Raw genomic sequence first — 22,424 nt, forward strand, 5'->3', positions numbered from 1 at the left:
AAAAATCCTGGAAAGTACAATACATAACTCTCTATAATAAAGGCTAAATATTACAATATGGGATATCCCTGATCAGGGCAGCTGCTGGGGACGACCTGGATGTTCAGGGGCTGTGCACAAGTGGCCCTGCCCCTCACTGGATGTGATGGTCTATGGAGATGGCCCCATCCTCACTGCTGACAGCACTTGGGAGAATAGGTCTTGAACCTCACCCAGGCAGCACAGTGGAGCTGACCCTGATGGTGAGGTGTGGGTGAGCTGGCCCTGAGGGTGTGAATGTGGGAGAGCTGACCCTGCCACTTGTCTGTTACAGGGAGGCACAAGTGCAGAGGTGATGCTCCCCTTCAGCCCCTCTCCACTTCCAGCAGTCGGGAAAGCTGCCTACAGCTTTAAGTCATGAGCTTGGGGCAGCTAGCTCTTCACCAGATGCAGCACTCAGGAGGGCAGGCCCTGAACCTTGTCTGGACAGCACAGCAGAGCCAACCCTGGTAGTGGTAGCACAGGTGAGGAGGGCAAGAGTGAGGAGGAGAGCTGGCCCCACCATTTGTCTGCCATGAGGTGGCATGGATGTGGGGATGATGCTTTCCCCCCTTATTCCTTGCCACCTGCAGCAGTCAGGAGTGCTAGCTGCAGGGTCATGAGAGCAGGAGAGTTGTCTCTGTCCCTTGCTGGCTGCAGCACTTGGGACAAGGGTGTCCTGGACTTCACCAGGGCAGTACTTCAGAGAGCAGATCCTGCATTTTGCCTGGGCAGCACAGAAGAGCTGGCCCTGATGAAAGGGGGCAGAGGTGATCCAGTCCCAAGGGCAAGAATACTGGAGAACTGGCCCAGCTGTTCTCTGCTGTGAGGTGGCATGGTATGGCGGTGATGCCTTCCCCACCCCTTTGCCCCTTGTGGTAGTCTGGAGAGGGCATGGGAGTGGGAGAGGTATCTCTGCTCGCTCACCGGCTATAGCACTTGGGAGAGCCAGCCCTGCCACTTGCCTGGGCAATACAATGGAGCCTGATGAGGAAGGCAGGGGTGAGCCATTCCAGAGGGTATTCGATCACAATTGTCCCAGCTCCTCATAAGCTGCAGCAGCACCTGAGAGAGTGGGCTGGGCCACACACCTTGACTGAGCATCACAATGGAGCTGGCTCTGGAGGTGTGGGTGAGCTGACCCTGAGGGCTTGAGAGCAGGGGATCTGACCCTGCCCCCTGCCTCCTGCTGGGGGGGGGGCATTGGGTGGCCTATCCAGAGCAGTACTGGAGAGCTCATCCTTGTAGCGTAGATAAGGGAGAGCTGGTGGAATGACCAGCTCTGGAACCACTCAGGCCCAGGCTCTGAGATGGCCCACTCCAAAATCTATAGCAAAATATAGAAAATGGTTGGGAGGCATAAAAGGGGCAACCTCCATGACACAGGGCAACAACAGGATAACTGGGAGGAGTTTCGATGAGGATTTAGTATTGATGGTGTCCCAGAAGCCAGAGATCTGGAACCAATCCAAAGACTCATTTGCAAGTGAAGAATATGTGAACAGAGGGATACACTCACATACTACAGCTTCCGCGATGACATGTTTTTCTATGCTTTGCTTTTTTGTCTGTTTTTGTTGTTTGTGTGTTTTCTATTTTGCGGGGGAGGTTGCAAGGGCAAAGGGCAGATATGAGAGGACAGGGATACAAGCAGGACTGGGGTGCATGATGTGAAACTCAGAAAGAATCAATAAAAGGTTTTTAAAAAGTATATATAAGTTTAAATTAAACATTTTAAAATAAAATATAGTAAAAAGAAGTCTTTTTGAATATATATACGTATATATATGGATATATATACGTATATATATATCTATCTATATATAAAATCTCAACCTGCTGCTACTGGAGAAAATGATAAATATGTAATGCTACTTCGGGTCAGAATGACTGGAAATGCTTTCTACATATTGCATACATAGCAAAGGCTGTTAACCTGAAGATGGCACATGCAGGCAAGGAAACTCAGGCAGGGTAGTAGAACTATCCCACATGATAGAAGAACTTGAAGCCATAGAGGTCTTCCCACCTGATGTGGAGCTAGGGAGGAACACTAAACTGTTTCAGGTTCTTGGAGATCTTATAGCTCAGACCCACAAAATCCCTGGTTAATTGATGGCTCCTCCTCTGTGACAATAATGTGGTTTTCAAAGAACTTCTGTTTCAGTTATTTGTCAGATGTGAGGTTTTAGCTTGGTCCACTGCAGAAGCTGTATAGTCAGAGAAAGCCACAGACAGCTGGTCCAAGAGCTGCTTGGTTAGGGATAGGTCTATTTTTTCAACAGGGGTCTGTGAAAAAATATGTAGGAGTGAGCAAGGGGCCAGAGAAACTTAGTGGACAAAGACAATGTCTGAGTCATGTTTCTGGAGTTGGGGCAGTGATGTGGAGATGGCACAAGGGCAGATGGGGTCTTTTCACTTTATTTTAGTATAACAACTGCCTTACATAACAGACATTCTTCTTTTCCACAAAGTGATTGCCCCAGTCCCACGGGGCAATGAACTGGGATCAGACCTGGAAGAGAGAACTGGAGGACAGGGAACACGAAGAATGAGCGGCTTGTCTATAGTCTGATCAAACTGCTATTTTTACTTTTTTCACACAGGGGTTATATGCACATAGAGGCAGGATGTGGGGAAGGGGATGACACAGGAGCACAGGTGTTCAGGGGGAGTACAGATATCTTCCAGAACAGGGTATCAGCTGGGTGAAGGTTCAGGGAACAGGTCACCATGACTCTGTCTATGAATCACTTGTCCTTATCTAAGTTGGTACTATCCACCAAGGCCACCTATCCACAAGGTCTATGACTATTAGTTCTTATCCAGGCTGGTAAATATCCACCAAGGCTACTTGTTTACAAGATCCTATAGCCATCTGTTCAGTGTTTTTCCACAGAGACCAAGACTTTGTGTTAGCAAGCTGACTTAGGCCTATGGCTGATTTTAGGCCTTCACTGTATAAGTGAGGCTGCCCCTGACAAGTGATCACTCTTTCTTTAGTTTTCTTCACATAAATATAAATACATTATAAAGTGTGGTTGTTCTGCCACTCCCTCAATTGTATATTTTGTTAATTAAAAAACAAATTATATTTATATACTTATATTCAATTTTTCTACCTATGTTTCGTATAATACCTCATATGAATAGCATAGCATAAGTCTCTCATTATTATTTGAAAGCTCTTAATTTTATAGCAGATTCTACGCTTGTATTCATGATATTTAAGAACCCAGTAAGTACATTCTGGAGGGTAGATTGTCACATATAGTTTTTATAAATCTGAGGAAAGTAAATGCATTCACAGTGGCAAAACAAATACAAAGTTATCACATTCTGAATTGCTTTATTTGATACTGATGTTACCATTTTGCATTTAATGGAGTTATATACATATGTGATTTAGAAATTTATCCAGTATACTTGCACCATGAGTTCTGGGTTATAGGTATAATCTCACCACAGTACTGCACCATAAGTGGTGATATATACACTTCAGCCTCCCAGAGTAATTGCAACATGAGAGCCTGTATACATGTGTCAGCCTCCCACAGTATAAGCACTCTGAATGCTGGGTTATTATTTGTAATCACAACGTGCACTCACAATGAGTCCTGGGATACAGGCACAGTACATTCAACATGAATGCTGTGTTAATGGTATTAGTCTCCTACCATATATAAATTATATCTGCTTTAGTTTTGAACAGTATATTCTCATTAATGCTGAGATATAGGCATGAGCCTCCACACTATTTGCATCATGAGTGCTGGGTTACTGCCAATGATTCGCCACAGTACATACAGCATGAGTTATGTGTTACTGAGTTGAGTGTCACACAATGCATTCACAATGAGTATTGGGTTATAGGCATGAGTCTCCCAGTGCATGCATTGTGGGTGATAGGATATAGTTTTAATCACCACAGAAAATGCACAATAAAGGTGAGTTTAGGGATATTAGCATCCTTCCAACCATGGCCCATATGGCTGGGGTTACTGGTTTGAATAGTAACATTACATTCACAATTACTTTGGAGTTATAAATATGAGCTTTCCATAGTACACACAGCACGAATGCTTGCATATTGACACATGAACATGCAGCATGAGTTCTGCATTACTGTGTTGAATCTAACATAGTGCATTCACAGTGAATGTGACTTATTGGGACAAGCATCTCACAGTACATGAAGCATGAGTGCTAGATTATGGGCACAGTGTTCCACAGAATATACACAACAAGTGCTGGTTAAAGCCATGGTCCAGTCATAGTACATGCACCATGAATACTTGGTTATAAACATGATCCTCTCACAGTATATGTACTATGAGTATTGTGATATTATATAGGTACATTCACCATCAGTTCTGGGTTACAACCATAAACCCACAACAATACATGAGGGATGAATTGTTGGTTATAAGCAAGAACCTCTGACAATACATCACAATTTCTGGAATCAGCTATGATCCCATCACAGTATGATTGCTGTGTTATAGGCATTGGCCTTCCACAGTAGATGTGCCATGAATGCTGGCTTATGGAAACGACCTTCCCCTCTTTACAAATACCATGAGAGCTGCATTACTGGTTTAAGTCACAAAGAAGATTCAAAATGAGTTCTGGCATACAGGTGTCAGCTTTCCACAATAAATGTACCTCCAAGGCAGGGATATAGGCATGAGGCTCCCACAGTAGACACATCACGAGTTCTGGCTTACTGTTTTGTGTTTCACTCAGTATATTCACAGTGACTGCTGGTTTGTAAACATGCACTTCCTAGAGTGCATAGACCATAAGTCCTGGATTCCAGCTGTAGGCCTACTAAAGTACATGTGTCATAAATGCCTGAGCAAAGGTATCAGCCTCTCTTAGTACACGGACCAAGAGTGCTAAGTTATTGGTTTGAATCTTGCACACCACATTCAAAATGAGTGCTAGGGAAATATGTGTCAGCTTCCCATAGTAAATGCAGCATCAGTGCTTGGTTACAACCGTGAGCCCACAGCAGTTCATGCAACAGGAATGGTGGCTTGTAAGCAAGACCCTCCAGTAGTACATGATTCAAGTATTCTGGGTTACTGGGTTGCGTCTTAGACAGTCCATTCACAGTGATTGTTGGTGTAGAGGAATGGGCTTCCCACGTTACATGCACCAAGAGTGATAGGACAGAAGGGTGATGCAACACACAGTATATGCACTATGATTGCTACATTACATTCATGAATCAACCCCAATATAGTCACCAACAATGCTGTTACTGCTTTGAGTCTCTCACAGAACAAACCCCATGAGTATGGGGTTATAGGCATGGGCCTCCCTCAGTACTCATGTGTGTTGGTTACAGGTTTGGTTCTCACACAGTGCATTCACAATGATTTCTTGGTTATATGCATGAGCCTACCAAAGTACATCCATCATGATTGCTGGAAAACACATATCACTCTCCCATAGTACATGGTCCATCAGTGCTGGTTTACAAAGATGAGCCCACCACAGTTCAAGCAATATGAAAGCTAGTTTATAGGCACTAGCCTCTGGTAGCATATGCACACTGAATGCTGGATTATGGATGTGACTTTCTCGCAGCACATTCACAATTAGTGCTGGGTTATAGGTCTGATATTCCCATAGTACTTGCAACATGACTGCTGGGTTATAGGTATGAGGCTCCCATAGTACATGCACTGATTGGTGAGATATACATGTGAGCCTCTCATAGGTGCATATATACTATGCACCAAATATATTGGTGCATATATTGGTAGGATACCAATTGGTGGGCATGAGGTGACCTCACTGAACAAGTGCCCAGAGTCCCCATATGTCCCCTTCCTCTTGCTGAAGACAGGATCTCTTGGTTTTTGGAAGCCTAGAGTCCAGAGTCAGTCTCCTATAGTACGTGCATCAAGAGTGTTAGATTATAGGCATGAGCCCAACATAGCACATGCACCATGAAGCTGTGTATGTAAACATGCAACACTACACGTGCACACTCAACATGCATATCACACACAAAACACTACATACACATTTCATACTCCCACTGTACAACACACACACACACACACACCAGACATGCACATATATACTGCACAGGCACAGCATATGTACTAATAAGGAATACCAACAACTACAGGTTAAGTAAAACTGTAGCAAAGTAAAAAGCAGAAGCTGGTATAGAAGACCTAGGATTAGGAGCACTTGTAGTTACTTCTGAGGACCAGGGTTTAATTTCTGGAACCAGCATAATTGGCTCACAAAGATTTGTTATTGCCATTTCAGGACACGTCATAGAACTTTCTAGAGAATCAACTAGTTGAGTGCATGATCTCTGAGGACCTATCTAGGTTGGAATGAGGTGCCCACCAATGGCTGTAGTGGGCATGAAGACCTGGTGGGCCTGATGTTTTGGCTGCTTCCACCGACCTCACTGTCCAAGTGCCCAGAGTCCCTGTATGTCCCCTTCTTCTTGCTGAAGGCAGGATATCATGGTTTTTGGAAGCCTAGAGTCCAGAGCCCAAGGAGACCTGCAGACTGGGGAGCTGGGAGGTCAGTGCTGGGTGGTAAGAGCCTTACAGGATTTCAGTATTCCAGCTCAGCTTCAAAGGAAGATTTTCTGTGCTAAGGAAGTCCTTTTTAAAAAAGAAATAGGATATTTTATTTATTTACATTTTAGATGCCATCCACTTTCTCCATTTCCCTTTCCTAGAAAACCCCCTGTCCCATCCCCCCTCCTTTTTGTTTTTATACCATTTTAATTATATGCAAGCATTAAGGTCAGTTCTAGGTTGAGGAATTAGCAATACAAGAGATGTAAATAGTCGAGGAACAAGCAAGACAATAAACACAAATAGTCAAAGAACAAGCAAGGCAATAAACAAAGTTCCCTTATTATTCTTGTGATCTCTATTTCTAAGAGCTTATCAAGACAACCAAAATATCTGAGCCCACATTCTTGTCCTAGCCCAAAGTCATTTTCATGTCTGAAGCCTAGTTCTTTGTTCTAGCCTAAAATTTAGATTCCTGCCTATATTTAATTTTTTGTTCTAGCTTAAGATTTAGATTTCTTCCTGAAATTACTTCTTTGTTCTAGTCTAATGTCAAATTCCTGCCTGAAGCTCAGTTCTTTATTGTTGGCCAATGTCATATTCCTGCCAAGCAGCCCATTTCCTTGTCCTTGGCCATGTCTGAGTCTTGCAAGCAGCCCCAAAAGCTCTCCACCTCTCCCCCCCCTTTTTATTTCATAAACAAGACTGAGCCTGTCTTAGGTTGTTCTGACAAGAATGCCTTCCTTACCCACCATGGAATATTCATTATCAAAAGCAATGTACTTCTGTCTTAGGTAGGTAAGGCTCTGTGAGGAATCTTACCTGTCCTTGGCTTGTTAGCCTGTTAAATTAATAACTCTGTCTGGGGGTTCATTTTCAGTTTCAAGCCATGTACTTTGGCTGCCAACATATTGATATTGTTAAAGACAAGCTTTAACATGATGGGCAGGAATAAAAGTGTTCCCAGGACAAAAAGGGCTAGCACAATCAAGCTATATATGCCATTCTTGAAGCTTGACCAAAATGGAAATACTGACCTCAGGCCATGGGTAATTTTATGAGTAGTATCTGCTGTATCAATGCTCAGCAAAGCGGCATTCTTTGAATTCATAATTTCACTATGCAAAGTTAAGACATCCAGAGAGGTGTTAGAATTATGCCAATACACTGCAAGTATCTTAAACTTTTTCCTAATTATAATGACACTGTAAATTTTAGGACTAACATGAATCCAATGGTATTTCACATGACACTCTGAACCTCCTTCCAATAATTTGAATAGGATAAAGAGTATCAATCTGTTGTTTTAAATGCCTATCTAAATCTTCTTGTATATTAAACACATAAGTAACATTTTTTGCTAAACGATTAACAGAAGTAGCTGTCTTAACTTCTGTGTCAAAGAAAATGCAGAAGCAGTGGTACTAGCAATTAATGTAATTAAAGCTGTTATACCAGCAATAATCAACCCCACTACCCTCTTGTTTCTACTTAAAGTCAGACTCACTTCTTCCAGTACTTGCACTTGCAAGCTTTTTTGAGAATACCAACGTTCTGTAATACTTAGGGCAATAAAATAAAATCTGGTTTCAACACACTAACACAATTATAAAGTATACAATCAATGCAACATAGATTAAACACTGTAGAAGAAACAAAAGTAATTTTAACTTGACAATTAAAAGAGTCTGATTATATGCACTAACACTTGTTTGAAATCGAGATCTTACCCTGTTGTGGATAGCCCCAGCCTTGTATTTTGAGGGGGAGTGAATCAGTACACAGGTGACTTCTATTGAACCTTCTGCCCACCTTAATTTGTAAAATAAAGGCTAAAGCCAGTGATTGGGCAGTGAAGGGCAGGTGGAGAAATAAAGGTTGGTGGGAAGAGAGAGAGGGAGAGAGGATGACTGGGGAGGAAGACTATGGAGGGACAGAGAAGGAAATGACGGAGGAGCAGGATGTGAAAGGACAAGTGTGTGGCTTGGAAACCCCGCAAGTTATACGGTTCTCATAGCTGGGGAATAGAGTAGTGTAGTGGTGAATCTGCCCAATCTAGGCGTGCAGCTTATGTTCATAATTATTGAATTGTGTTTTCTTTGACTGGTCCTATTTGGGTTGGAGATTTACTGCTACATTGCCACAACTTTATCTCTTGCTAACATAACATCATAGAGAACTGAGCTAATTTCCAAATATGTCTCTGAAAATGTCCAGAACCAGACTTCCAAATGGAGACTGTTATTTCCAATATTGGATTGATTTCTAGACCAGTCCATGATTGAGTCTGAATAACTGGTCACATTTAAGAAAAATACAAGAGTCATTATAACTTCTCTTTTTGAGTCTCTTTTCCACAAGGTCTAAAAACTTGAGGCAAGGCAGCTTGTCCTATCAGAGGTATAGGTAAGCAAAGGTGGGTCGGGAACGTATGTCCCAGTCATCATTGTCAGGGGACTCAGCAAGCTCACAGGTCACCATCATTCTTTGTCTGAGCATTGATAAGTGGATATTAGCCCCAAAGCTCACAATACCTAAGATATATCTCACAGACCACATAAAGCTCAAGAAGAAGAAAGACCAGTGTGGGCACTTCAGGCCTTCTTAGAAGGAGTAACAAAATACTCACAGGAGCAAGTATGAGATAATGTGTGGAGCACAGACTGGAGGAGGGACTACAGTTCAGAGAGTGCCCCACTTGGGGATCTATCCCAAGTGCAATCACCATATGCAAACACTGTTGTGGATGTCAGGAAGTGCATGCTGACAGGAGCCTGATATACTTGTCTCCTGAGAGGCTCTCCCAGAGCCTGACATATACAGAGGAGGATGCTCACAGTTAACCATTAAACTGATCACAGGGTCCCCAATGGAGGAGTTAGAGGGAAGACTGAAGGAGTTGAAGGGGCTTGTGGTCCTATGGGGAGAATGACAGTACCAACCAACCAGAGCTCCCAGGGTCTAAACAGCTAGCCTGGGAACACACATGGAGAGACCCATGGCTTCAGCTGTATATGTAGTGTATGATGGCCTTTTCTGGCATAAGTGAGAGAGGAGGGTCTTGGTGCCTTGAAGCCTGGATGTTCCTGTGAGGGGGAATTCGAGGGTGGGGAGGTGGGAGTGGGTGGGGACACACCCTCATAGAAATAGGAGGAGGGAGGATGGGAATAAAGGGTTTCTGGAGGGGGGGGAGAATTGGGAAGGGGGATAATATCTGAAATTTATCCAATAATAAGAAAAAAAAACAAAAAAGAAAAACAACAAACAAACAAACCAACAAACAAACAAACCCAGATACTGGAACTGGCTATCACAGTCTAGCATTTGAGACTTTTTGCAGCAATTTACTATTATCCATATTACTGGAATTCTTGATAATCGTCAATGACAAGGGACTGTGGAAGGGGTCCATGGAACTTTAAAAAAATATCTTCATACAATAAAAAAGGGGGAGGAATATCCCCATATACCACAAATTTATTTAAATTATATTCTTTGGATTTCAAATAAAAAAAAAATTGGATGCCAAGGAACTCTCCACAGAGTGTCTACGGCACTGTACAAGTAGGCATACTTATGCCTAGGTGAAAGGGAAGGATCCACTCACTGGCATATGGCATGATCCTGATCAGGTATTTAATATGGGGAAGAGTGCATGTTTGTGGTTTTTTTCTGCAGGATGCTGAAGGAGCATGGTGGCTGCCAGAGAGACAGGCTAAGGAAGTTCTTTGTTTTGCAGTTTTTTGTTTTTGGTTTTTTTTTTTTTTTTTTTTTTTTTGTTTTTTTTTTTTTTTTGAGCTGTATCACTTGGTAATTAGGTTTTGGCCCCACGTCGTGGGCTGAATGTCCTTGGATCCTGGCAGAGGCTGGCTGGTGGCAGTTGGTTTTTCTTCTTTACCCGTTGCTGTGTACTTTCTGCTTCATGTGGTTTTGCAGGTGTGGGTAGGGGATAATGTGGGGGCAGGGTTGGAGATATTGTATGTGTGTGTGCGTGTGTATGTGCATGCTCATGTGTGTGTGTGTGTGTGTGGGTGTGTGTGTGTTGTATAGTGGAAGTGTGAAATGTGTATGTAGTGTTTCAGATACTTTCCTCAAGGTAGAGAATTAGGAAGTTTGCCTCTCAACTTTGGCTGGCAAGAGAATGTAGATTCATGATTCCTGAGGTTTCTTTTAGTGAGCTCTAAGAACTAGTAGCGAAGTGGTTTCACTCAATGACTTTGGGGATGTACAAATATCTATATGATGGTCAATAGAAATCCAGACCTGGCTCTTTATGTCAAAAAAAAATATTGTCTCTTCTAAGTTTTCAAAATGGAGTTCATTACCCACCAAACCTGGGCCAAAAGTCTCAAATGACCAATTGTGTACAAAATGCTAGTGTCAAAAGAGCAAGGAAAACATTAAAGGATAAGATATATATCAAATCCAAAGCAATCTTTAGAAAATGAGAGAACCTCCTCAGGAAAGCAACTCTTCATACATTTATTTTAATTACAATAATTTAAGGCTGTGTTTTTTTTCTAGGGTCCAATCCTCTTCTTAAAATTCTGGACAAAGACCCCTTTTAGCTTCTGGAAGGTACACTACCTTCTGCCAGGATTTATTTCCCAGAATTAATGCTGAATCACTCTTCTCATTGTCTTTTTCTGTCTACCTTGGATTTGCATAGGTTTTGGCTTCAAGTAGACTGCATTTGGTCATCTTCCACACTTTGGCATGTTCAGAAATAACTTCATTGCCAAAGGAATGAGATTTGGACCTTGTCTCAGTAAAATGGTTAATGCCAGAGAATTTAAGGAACACAGGGACAATTCTCAGATGTAGGAGCAAAGTGTGTTTCTAGTGGGAATGCTGAAATTGGGGAGGGGGGACGGTGGCCTAAGGTTTGGAGGGATACTCTTGAAGGCCTTTGCCCTCTGCTGAGAAAGACCGAGGTATTTACTCCAGCATGACACCACTCTACATAGAATCTGTTTTGCAGTGTCTAAAGTAATTTTATTTTGTACTGATCAGCTATGGACTGTGCACTTAAAGAATTACTACACTGTGTTATATTTATAAGCAAAATCCAATGCTTTATTTTGAGACCTGGGTAAAATATTAAGGTCTAAAACTAAAACAGTTAAGGTTAACTATTACCTGGCTAGCCTGACATTTTCTGCTGTTACTAATATTGTAAAGAAACTTTCTCAGATGTTGTTTCTGTTGTTACGAGGAAACTTTCTCGTGCCCAAGTTGATTCCATATTCTGTTATATTCTGTGCTCTTGGAAACCAATCACAATAGAAGTCAGTAGAACTGCTTTGTATAGTTTACACACAGTAAGCTTGAATCTGAACCAACCAGCCAGCAGCACTTTGACATGTATAAACCCTTATGGTATTTGCTTATATAAGCTGCCCCTGGGGTGGATCCCAACGTAAGAGAGACCTCTGCATCTATTTAGAAGAAGACTTTCATTTTGAGTAGGATTTGAGTAAAGTTTTAAGTTTCCAAGACCTTCCTGGGAACTGACATTCTACTTAGCAGAAAGAGACATGTGCATGGGTAACTGATATCCTGGTTGACAAATTAAGACATGAATGTTAGGCAAAGGCAAGTCCCCAGCCACAGCTGAATATCCCAATCAATGGGAAGAGGATTCCCAGACCCCAGCACTTTAAATAGTGGTAGTCTGGTAAATGTATGCTATAGAAAAGGAAACTTTAGACTTTCTTAGAAATGTAGCCAGGGACTAACAAAACAATCTCCAGGTTAGTATACATGTGAAACTGCTGAGATAACAGTTTTTCATTTACAGAAACCATTTCTCAAACAGTACCAGATAACTTAAAACCTTCTAAATAACCGGACCTGAATTTCTAGAAGTATTGTTTAGAAAGATAATCTGAAATTCAGGCTATGTGGAAGACTTGAATCCGTTGTTTGTAGTAAAATAGAAAAAACTTTGAAGCTGCTGCACTGGGAAGATTAAATAGCAGCTCTATCCCAATGCCTGTACACTCGATAGAAGATAATTGATTGTAAAAGTAACTTTTATTTACCAGATGCAATTATCATCTCAGAGGCTTACTGCTGAATAAGCTCACTCTTTCTAGTTTTGTCTGAACTCTAGATGGCTGGTTCAACTTAGCTGTTCTGGCTCAAACTCCTCTCCAAGCTGACTGATTCAATCGGACTTCTCTCAGCTTCTCACTGAATGTCTTTGCTGGCCTCAAACTAACTCTAGCAATTTGTTCTAATCTTCTGGATCCTTCCTATTCTCTGGCTTTAACTGCCTCTGCTGACCTGTACTGAACTGCATAAATGCATGAATGAACTCAACTCCACTGCACTCACTGCACTGACTCCCAATAGATTGACCCTCTCTCCTTGTGCTGCTCTCCTTTGGCTGCTCTTCTCTTGCTTGTCTGTTCTAGTGAGAGTTGTATCACCATATATATATTTGGGGATTAGGGTATGTCTGTAATTCATAGGGATTAAAAGTACATTATTTAACTTGATCACGCAGACCTAGAAGGTCTTTGGATATGAGCCCTTGTAAGAGAAGCCATGTTGCTAGATTAAAATTTCTTTACAAGAATTATTTAATTTTATTTAATGTGAGTGTTTTGCTTGCATATATGCATGTATATCTTATATGGGCAGGGGCTCACAGAGACCAAAAGAGGGCATCCGATTCCCTAGAACTAGAGTTACAGCTGACACTCAGTTGTGAACCACCATGTGAGTGCTGAAACCTAGGTCCTCAGCAAGAATAGCAAGTGATCTTCACCAGAGACACCTATCCAGCTTTCTGTTCCCTAAATTTTGAGTTGTTTGTTGTGTGTGTGTGTTACTATGCATGTATTTGTGCACCTATTTGGAGTCTTATTTCTTCTTTATTAATTTTTGCCTTAGTTCTTTGAGAAAAGGTCTTTGAGAAAAGGTCTTTGAGATAAGCTTACAGCCAGCAAAGCCCAACAATCCTGAACTCATATTTTCTTACTTGAGCACCCATTGAGCCATCTACCCAGCTTCAGAAAGGCTTTTGGGTACCTCTCTTTGCAGGAATTTCATCTTTTACAATAACAAAAGCACCGTTTAACAGTGGGTTTAAAAATTTTTATCCAAGAATTCTTTCCTCAATGAAAGAGACACCTAGCCACCTAAGTTGTTCAAAGAATGCTTCCCTCTGGGAAAGCATTTTTTCTTCATGGTCATGTGCAAGAGTTGGTGTGGTTTTTGTTTGCTTGTTTTGTTATTGAACACTTGAATTCACAAGAACACTCAAGAGAAACAGATATAAAGAATTCTGGGTATTTGGTTTGGTTTCAGTTTGAGGTCTAGGGGTTGAACAGTTTGAACACAACACTAAACAGTGTTCCACTACAGAGCAACAGCCACTGCTAACATCAAAAGATGATGGGTACAACATTTGACAAAAACTCTGTCCTTCCAGATTTGGTAGCTCTGTGATCTGTGTACTTAGAAAGGCCTTTGGCAGCTTTTAGGTTGCCTTGAGCTATATAGTCTCAGGCAAGCCTAGAACCTTCAGCCAGGGTCTTGGTGATCCACAGATGTAAAAATAGAAAAAGAATTCTCTGGCTGTCAATATAGCTCATTGTTTCAAATGCTTTTTTTTGAAAGCCTAACACTCAGAATTTTCTTTTGTGAACCAATGGTTGGACGAGAGATTGGACTCTAAAGTGGTGCTCTGATATCCTCATGCATGACATGTTACATGCCTACACATACACACATGTTAATAATAATGATTTTATAGTAATGTGGTAATAATAAATTTTAGTCAAGCATGAACTTGGGAGTCAGAGGCAGGCAGATCTCTGTGAATTTGAGGCATGCATGGTCTACATAGCAAGTTCCAGGATGGCTAGTGGTACACAGAACAATCATTTATTTAAATAATTAATTAAATAAAAATAGATTTAAAATGTCTCTCAACCCTAGGAGAAAAACATTAGGATAAAATTATTAGGAACAGGATGAAATACCAACTCTAAATTTTGTTTCCTCTGTAGTGTCCAATATGTGGGAAATGTTTCTTGCAGCCGTAGCACGTGCTGGTACACTCTAGAGAGAAGCCACACCAGTATCTGTACTGTACAAAGGCAGATGAGACCTCCTTTGGTGCATTTGGTAGCATGACACCTGACTTATAATTCATCTTGGGTAAAAAACTGCTTATCAGCCAATGTACATTTCAAGTGAATTCTGGGTCAGTTAGGACTGCATAGTTAGACAGTGTAGGTAAAGTAAAACAATACAAAAGAATTTAAGAACATAGCCTTAGCCAAAGTCCAATCCTTGCCTTTGAAGATTTTTTGACTGTGTAACCTTGAAATGTCCGTTAACTTTTTATTTTAGTTTCCTCCTTGGTAAAATATGGGGGAAGTTATAGTTGTGAGGTTCTATCAATCAGTCTATATAAAATTGTATTACTGTACCTGACAAATTATAACCATTGGAGTGTTTCATACTAATACTGCTGAAATTGTTCTGGAGGGATGTCAAAGGGTAGCATCTGATTTATGCTCCACAGAACACTGAATGACAGAAGTAGAGAACGATTCAAGGTTTAGATTCAAGAAGAGATGATTGTTTGACCATATTTTAGAAATATCATGAAACATCTCCTATTTTAGTTTGGTGATATGTATCTGTGCTTTCTAGTGTGCAACTATTACCATATATGACTGTTGAAGAACACAGAAGTAAAAACACCCAGGCATGGTGAATCCTGTCTGCAGTCTCAATCAGATTGATTATGAGTTCAAGGCCAGTCTAGACTACAAAGCAATACCACAATAAATTAACATAAAAATGTGAAATAAGTAGGAAATGTGTTCTGAGGTTCCAGTAAACAAACTTTAAGTGTCCTGAAGCCATGTGTACAAATAAGATGGCCAGCACAACCACAGAGCACACTCACCATGTAAAATCCCACCAGAGACCACTACCCTAGACTTGCTTCTGTGTCTTAGACTTCTAGACCTGTCAGAGAATAAAAAGCAGAGTCTAAGCCAGGGATATGCCTTTAACTCCAACAGGTAGAATGTGGAGGGAAGACTATCATGTGTTCAAGGCTGACCTCTGCTACCTGAGGTGTTCAGAGATGAGCAGGGGGTAAAGGTGCCTCTTGCCAAGTCTGACAACCTGAGTTTGATTTTCATGCTAGAAGAAGAGAACCAAGTCCTCCTGGATGTTTTTAATCTATACATTCTCCCATAACAAATAAATTGTAAAAAAAAAAAAAAAGGAACTAATGTCTATAGGTTGTCCTCTGATGTATATGTGTATACTCTTACACACACACAACACAGACACACACACACTCACACTAACCTGTAAAAACAGGTTAAAACACACACACTAGGCTTTCTGAGACTCCCTTCTCAAAACAAAACAAACAACAGCACTAAAACATCATAGCTCCAATCTGGAAACAACCCAGATGTTTTTCAATATGTATCCACTTACTGCTGCTTATCACACAGCAAGGCATGAATATAAAGCTATTGGTAAACATACTTGGATAAGTGAGTAGGAGCTGTGCTGGGTGGGAAAAGTGAGTTCTGGAAGGGCCATATTGCAACATGTGCTCAGGTCCAGATGTTGTGACAAGAATACATCTGTGGTTGTCACAGCCCAAGGAACTGTAAGAAGAAAGCCTCTTTGTTTTTGCAAAAGGCAAGAGGGGATTTGAGTGATAAGAATGTAGTCTTTTAAAAACTTACTACGTTTTATGCGTATGGCTGTTTTGATTGCATGCCTGTCTGTACATCACATACATGCCTGGTGTCTGAGGAGGGTGGTATATTCCATTCTAGTTGTAGATGGTTTATCAGTGCTGAGAATCAAACTCAGGTCCCTTGGAAGAACATTCAGTGCTCTTAAACACAGAGCCATCTCTCTAGCCAGTCTCTCATGTTTTTGAGGTGAGGTCTCATATAGCACAGGCTATGCTCTAATTCATATATATTTGAAACTAGTTTTGAACTCATTTTTCTTCTCTACCAGGAGTGCTGGGATGACAAGTGACTGCCACCACACCTGGCCTGTTTTGTGGTGTGACTGTCAGTGTCAACCGGGCACTGTACCTGGGTCTGAGCTCACTGTGGTTTTTGTGGTTTTAACCTTTATAAATGGATAGAGAAAGATGTTCTTAAGTTGTAGCCTCAGCCCAGAATTCTGAGCTACAGCTCTGATCAATTAGTTTTGGGTGTCAATAAGCCATTCCTGTCTGACTGAGATTGGTGTTTGCATGGTTTGTGGGTGACTCTTGGATCTCAACATTTGGTACATTGGCCAGGAAGCCCCCAACCCTCAAGCACCCCTCAGTTGCTGACAGTGAATGACTCAAAGTCAGTTGGGCTCTCAGTGAGGAGGCAAGTTTTGTGTACCTGTGCAGTTCTTTGTTCTTGTTTCTGTTGGTGACTCAAGTAAAGGTAGCTCAACACAATAATGCTCTTGGGTTGGGAAGACAGAGGATGCTCTGATTCTTGTCTTGGCTAAAGGGCTGGAGTGCAACCCACTCTTTAGGATGTGTTCTTGGTCAGGACTCTCATCTAAGAGCCCCAACATGCAGTGCTAGCTTGGAAACTCGGTTTTGTTTTCTGTTTTCCACTTCAGTTTTGTTTTTTGGCTCCTCTCTCCTCTGCTGGCACTGCTAGAGAAGCCCTGCCAGGCCAGTGATCTGCACAAGCCGCTCTTAAAGGGGCAACAGCAGCTTCTCAGCTTCCCTGGTAAGGAAGCTGATGGCTAGTCCTGCTACAAAATCTCTATGCCCATGAGAATTGGATTCAGTAGGTGACAAGGTACTCCTTCCTTAAAATTGCACCTAGAAAAAGTAAGAAAAAATTGCTTGTCTATTCTAAATGTATAAGTGTATGTGGCTACTACATCTTTGTTTCTGACTGGTCTTAAATGTATAAGTTTACTATGTTCTGCATGTCTTGGTTATAGATTATTGGCTTATAAGTTACTAGGTATGGTTAAAAATCTGTAATAAAAAGATTAAAAATCAAAGGCTTGGAGCCATTCTCAGCAACAATACATGGCATAAGCCAACACAGGACAGATACATGCACATACATACATGTACACATAGAAACAGAAATTATTTGATAATGTTTTTTTAGAATCAAATTTAAATTAAAATTTAAGTGTATTTTATAAATTTTAAATAACTGTTATTTGTTACCCAGAGCAAATCTCTATTGATAAAAAGGTAAAGATACACACACACACACACACACACACACACACAATTGTAATATTGAGAAATAATTTTTGGAAGGTTTATTTTCACCCATGAGTTTGGTTCTTCTTTAAAGGAGTTAGATTTGTGGTTTATTCACACTCACTGTATTTTTATTGTATTTTTAGTCTATGTCCTCAAATACTAGGATACCAAAAGGATGAAACTTTAGGCCCCAATTCTTAGCTCAGGTTGACTCAGAGTCACTACTTAGTTTTGTATTTACTTTGTCCTGCCTAACTTGGGATGGATCCCAGGGAAATATTGCCTTAGTTAGGGTTTCTATGGCTGTGAAGAGACACCATGACCGTGGCAACTTTTATTAAGGAAAACATGTAATTGGGCCTGGCTTACAGTTTTAGAGGTTTAGTCCATTGTCATCATGGAGGAATGAGGGCAGCATGCAGGCAGACATGGTGCTTAAGAAGGAGCTGAGAGTTTTACAACTTGATCCTTAGGTAGCAGGAAGTGACAGTGACACACTGACCAGGCTTAAGCATCTGAGACCTCAAAGACCTGTGACAAACATCCTCCAACACAACCACACCTCCTCCAACAAGACCACACTTCCTAATAGTGCCACTCCCTATGGGTCTTTGGGGACCATTTTTATTTAAACCACCATAAATTTCTGTTTTAAATATTGCACAAATGATTCTGAGGCAATCCTAAATGGAAAAGTGTGGAAATCCACTACAAGACTGAACTATTCTGTATGGTTTCTAAAAGCAATGGCAACAGGTTGTATGGGAAGACAATCCCCTTGATAATTCTAAAGAGCAATATGTGTACTGAGAATAATTGGCTCCATTTGTATCATTTATACTGAGCAGTAATAGTTGTGGCTAATTTTATCTTTCCCCCTTTATTAAAGATAGATTCCTTTCTCATCTAATATATCCTGATACAGATCTCATATAAATATCCCCCCATACTCCTCCAAGCTCCTCCCCACCTACCCTTCCATCTAGATCCACTTCTTTTCTCCTCATTAGAAAATTACTTCCAAGAGGTAACAATAAAACATAACAAAATAAGCCCTCATTGAACCCAGCAGAAGCAGGCCTCCCAGGATCTCTAACCCAGGCAGTATCTTAGGTAAGGAGACAGCAACACCTGCCCCAAACAGGGAGTAACTGGGGCTCACTAGGACCCAGGAAGTCACTCCTGGCCCAGAGCACTGGTTCCTTCCTGTCTGTGCCTGAGCACTGAGCAGATCTTGGGCCCCAGCTCTAACCCCAGTAGTAACACCCACCCCACACAGTTCTGATACAACCAAGATAATAGGAAGGACAGGCTCCAGTCAGAGACAGGGCAGGGCCTAGGAGATCCAGATGGTGAAAGGCAAGCGCAAGAACATAAGCATCAGCAACCCAGGGTACTTGGCATCATTAGAACCTAGTTCTCCCACACAAGAAAGTCCCAAATTCCCCATTTCACTAGGAAAGCAAGATTCAGATTTAAAATCACTTCTAATGATGATGATAGGGGACTTAAGAAGGACATAAATAAAACTCTCAAAGAATTTGAGGAGAACACAGGTAAACAAGTAGAAGCCCTTAAAGAGGAAACACAAAAATCCCTTAAAGAATTACAAGAGAACATGACCAACAAAATAAAATATATTAAAATAAAGCAAAACCTATCACATTAAAGTTGAACAAGGCAACCCAACAGAATAGAGTTCCAAGAGCAGGTACAAGAATCAGAAACCCACTATTCGCATACTCAGGAGCCTCATAAAAATACTAAACTGAAATTTATAATATGTAAGCAGAGAACCTGGGTCAGAATGGAGCCAGCCCTGTGCATGCCGCTTTAGTCTGTTAGTTCACATGACATTTACTTAATTGTTTTAGATGGCTTTGTTTTCCCAGTGTGCTCCATCAACTCTGGATCTTCCACTCTTTCAGTCCTTTCTTTTGCAAGGTTCCCAGATCTCTGAGGGGTGGAATTTGATAGAGATTTATAACTGAGTATACCAAGGTCTTTCTCTTTTAGTGTAATGTCTAGCTGTGGGCTTCCATATCTGTTCCCATCTGCTGTAGGAGGAAGTCTCTCTATGATGGCTGAGTAAGTCATTGATCTAGGAGTAAAACAGAATATCATTAGTAGTACATTTATCACTACTGTTGTTTTAAATGACCATAGTAGTTGGTTTCACCTTAGGTCTCTGGGCTATCAAGTATCAGGTTCTTGGCCACTTTAGCAGTGTCAGATATAGGTTCCATCCTATGGAATGGGCCTTAACTCAAATCAAACATTGACTGGTTGTTCCTAAAGTTTTTTTTTTTTTAAAGACAAGTTCCTCTGTATTTTATATGCATAAAATGTGTTGTTAAAAGACATGTTTTCTCATCTGGGCATAATGTAAATTCCTTATTATCTTAGCACTTGGGGATGGGGGCATAGAGGACAGATCATACTCTTGGCACATACCCTGCAATACAAGACAAAGTAAAGGCTTTAAAAAAAGTTTTCTGGACATGGGCTCTCTGAATCATTTGTGAACAATTTTGTTATAATTCTCTTGGGGGTTGAACACTAAATAATGAGCTTTAGGTGTCTGATTCTTAAGTTCTTATCATGAAAGAGATCAAGATATTATTCCATTGGACCTTTACATTTCTGAGTTTTGTAAGTGAGGGCAACAGTAAGGCCTGGTTGTAAGTCTCCATGACTGTTCTTGTGAATATTTATATTAAGTATAAAGCCAAATAGCTTTGGTCTTGTTCCTAAAGTTTATTGCCACCATTCCCTTAACGTATTTTGCAGGCAGGAAAGATTGCAGATCAAAGATTTCTTCCTACATTTCCTCTCTCAATGCAATCTCCTCTCATTCTCCTCATCTGATCCTCCTATTCCTGTTCCGGATTCTCCCTACTCCCAGTCCATCTATAAAAATCTGTTCTATTTCTACATACCTGGGAGATCTATGCATTGTTCCATTCCTTTCTTTTACACCTCTAGGTCTTTGGGTTGTAGTTCAGTAATCATTTATTTAATGGCTGACATTCATATATAAATGAATAAATACTGTTGGGAGCCATTTTGCCTGCTTATGTGAAAATCTGCCTGTTAGGGTCTATCCTGGCCTGCTGATGCATGGAACAATAAGAGTGGATACACTTGAAGCTCAAGGGGCGGAATGTTCTGTTAATCTTGGAATAAGGAACAGGGAGGCATCTGGATGGGGATAGATATCCAATGTATGACAGCCATTGTCTCTGCTAGCTTGTGACTTTGTTTCCCATGATACCGTAAAGAATAGAAAGGCTATGGGAAATACATCTGGGGCTGGCATGGTATTGACCTGCAGTCTAGCCTTCCTCTCTGAGTCTCCATCTTTCCTATAATCATCCTCACTGCCCCCTCATAGGACTATTTGACTTTGTACCAACAGTGTGTGTGTGCAGAGACTAAGTGGTGATAAAGGTAAAGGCTCAGTGAATGTCTCTTAGGGGTAAAGACATAGAAAAATATAGAGAAGAGAGCTTAGAAAAAAGTGAGGGAGCATGAAAAATGTAAGGGAACTCAGAAAAAAAGCAAAAGACACAAGAAAAATAAAAAATAAAAAATGGGGAATAAAAATGGCTGTATGTTTTTGTTATGCTCAGATTGTGAGATCCCCAAAGAGACCACCAGGGACCACAACTCTGATGCAAACACATGAGAGTCTTTATTCAGGCTCAAGCCTGGGCCACAAACCTTCCTGATGCAACAGGATAGGAGAGTAGCCCCACGGTCTAAGGGAATTGGGTTTATAAAGGAAAAATTCACAAGCAGAAATTTCCAAGCCTTGGTGTTATATGACTGGGTAAGAGGGTAAAGGAATGTTGGCCTTTAAGCTGATTGGTTTACAATATGTGTGGACCACACATCTAAATGAAGCATCTTGACCTGGGAACGACTCATGTTTTCTTAGCCCACCATGTTGTTATCAGCTGGCCACAGCTGTTATGTCTATTTTGCAACTGCCAAGAATATCTTGTTTTTTCACAGAACTCAAGTGTGGAGGCCAAGTCACTCTGAGGAAAAATTAACTTAAAATGGAATCTGAAAAACAAAACAGAGTTTATTCTGCCACTTTAATCCCTTCACTTTTTGTGCATATGCTTAAAAAATTGCTTCGTACTTTTGACACTAAAGTAGGGCAACAGCATTTCATAACTTTTTAGATTTTGTAGAGAAGGTTTGTCCTTGCTTTCTTGAGGAAGGTACAGTAAATTTAGTAACCTGAAAAAAGGTTGGGGAAAGGCTTCAAAACTATTATGATGTGCATAGACCAGGTAAAATGCCTGTAGGTACTTTTAGTCTCTGGGCCTTGCTTAGAGATAGTTTAGATCCTAGGAGAGAGAGAGAGAGAGAGAGAGAGAGAGAGAGAGAGAGAGAGAGAGAGAAAGAGGTGGTTTTTAGGGAGGCAGCCTCTATCAGGGATGCTTCAACAAAGGAGAAAATGAAACTAAGCCATCTCCCCTTGCGGTCGAGCCTGTGTACATAGAACCAGCATTTGAGCTGCCATTATTTGAGGAGGAGGAGGAGAGCCTAGATCTGGGAGAGACTGAGCAGCTGGAAGAGGAAGATGCTAG

The sequence above is a fragment of the Arvicanthis niloticus genome, chromosome 2 (assembly GCF_011762505.2).
Source record: "Arvicanthis niloticus isolate mArvNil1 chromosome 2, mArvNil1.pat.X, whole genome shotgun sequence".
NCBI classification, from domain to species: domain Eukaryota; kingdom Metazoa; phylum Chordata; class Mammalia; order Rodentia; family Muridae; genus Arvicanthis; species Arvicanthis niloticus.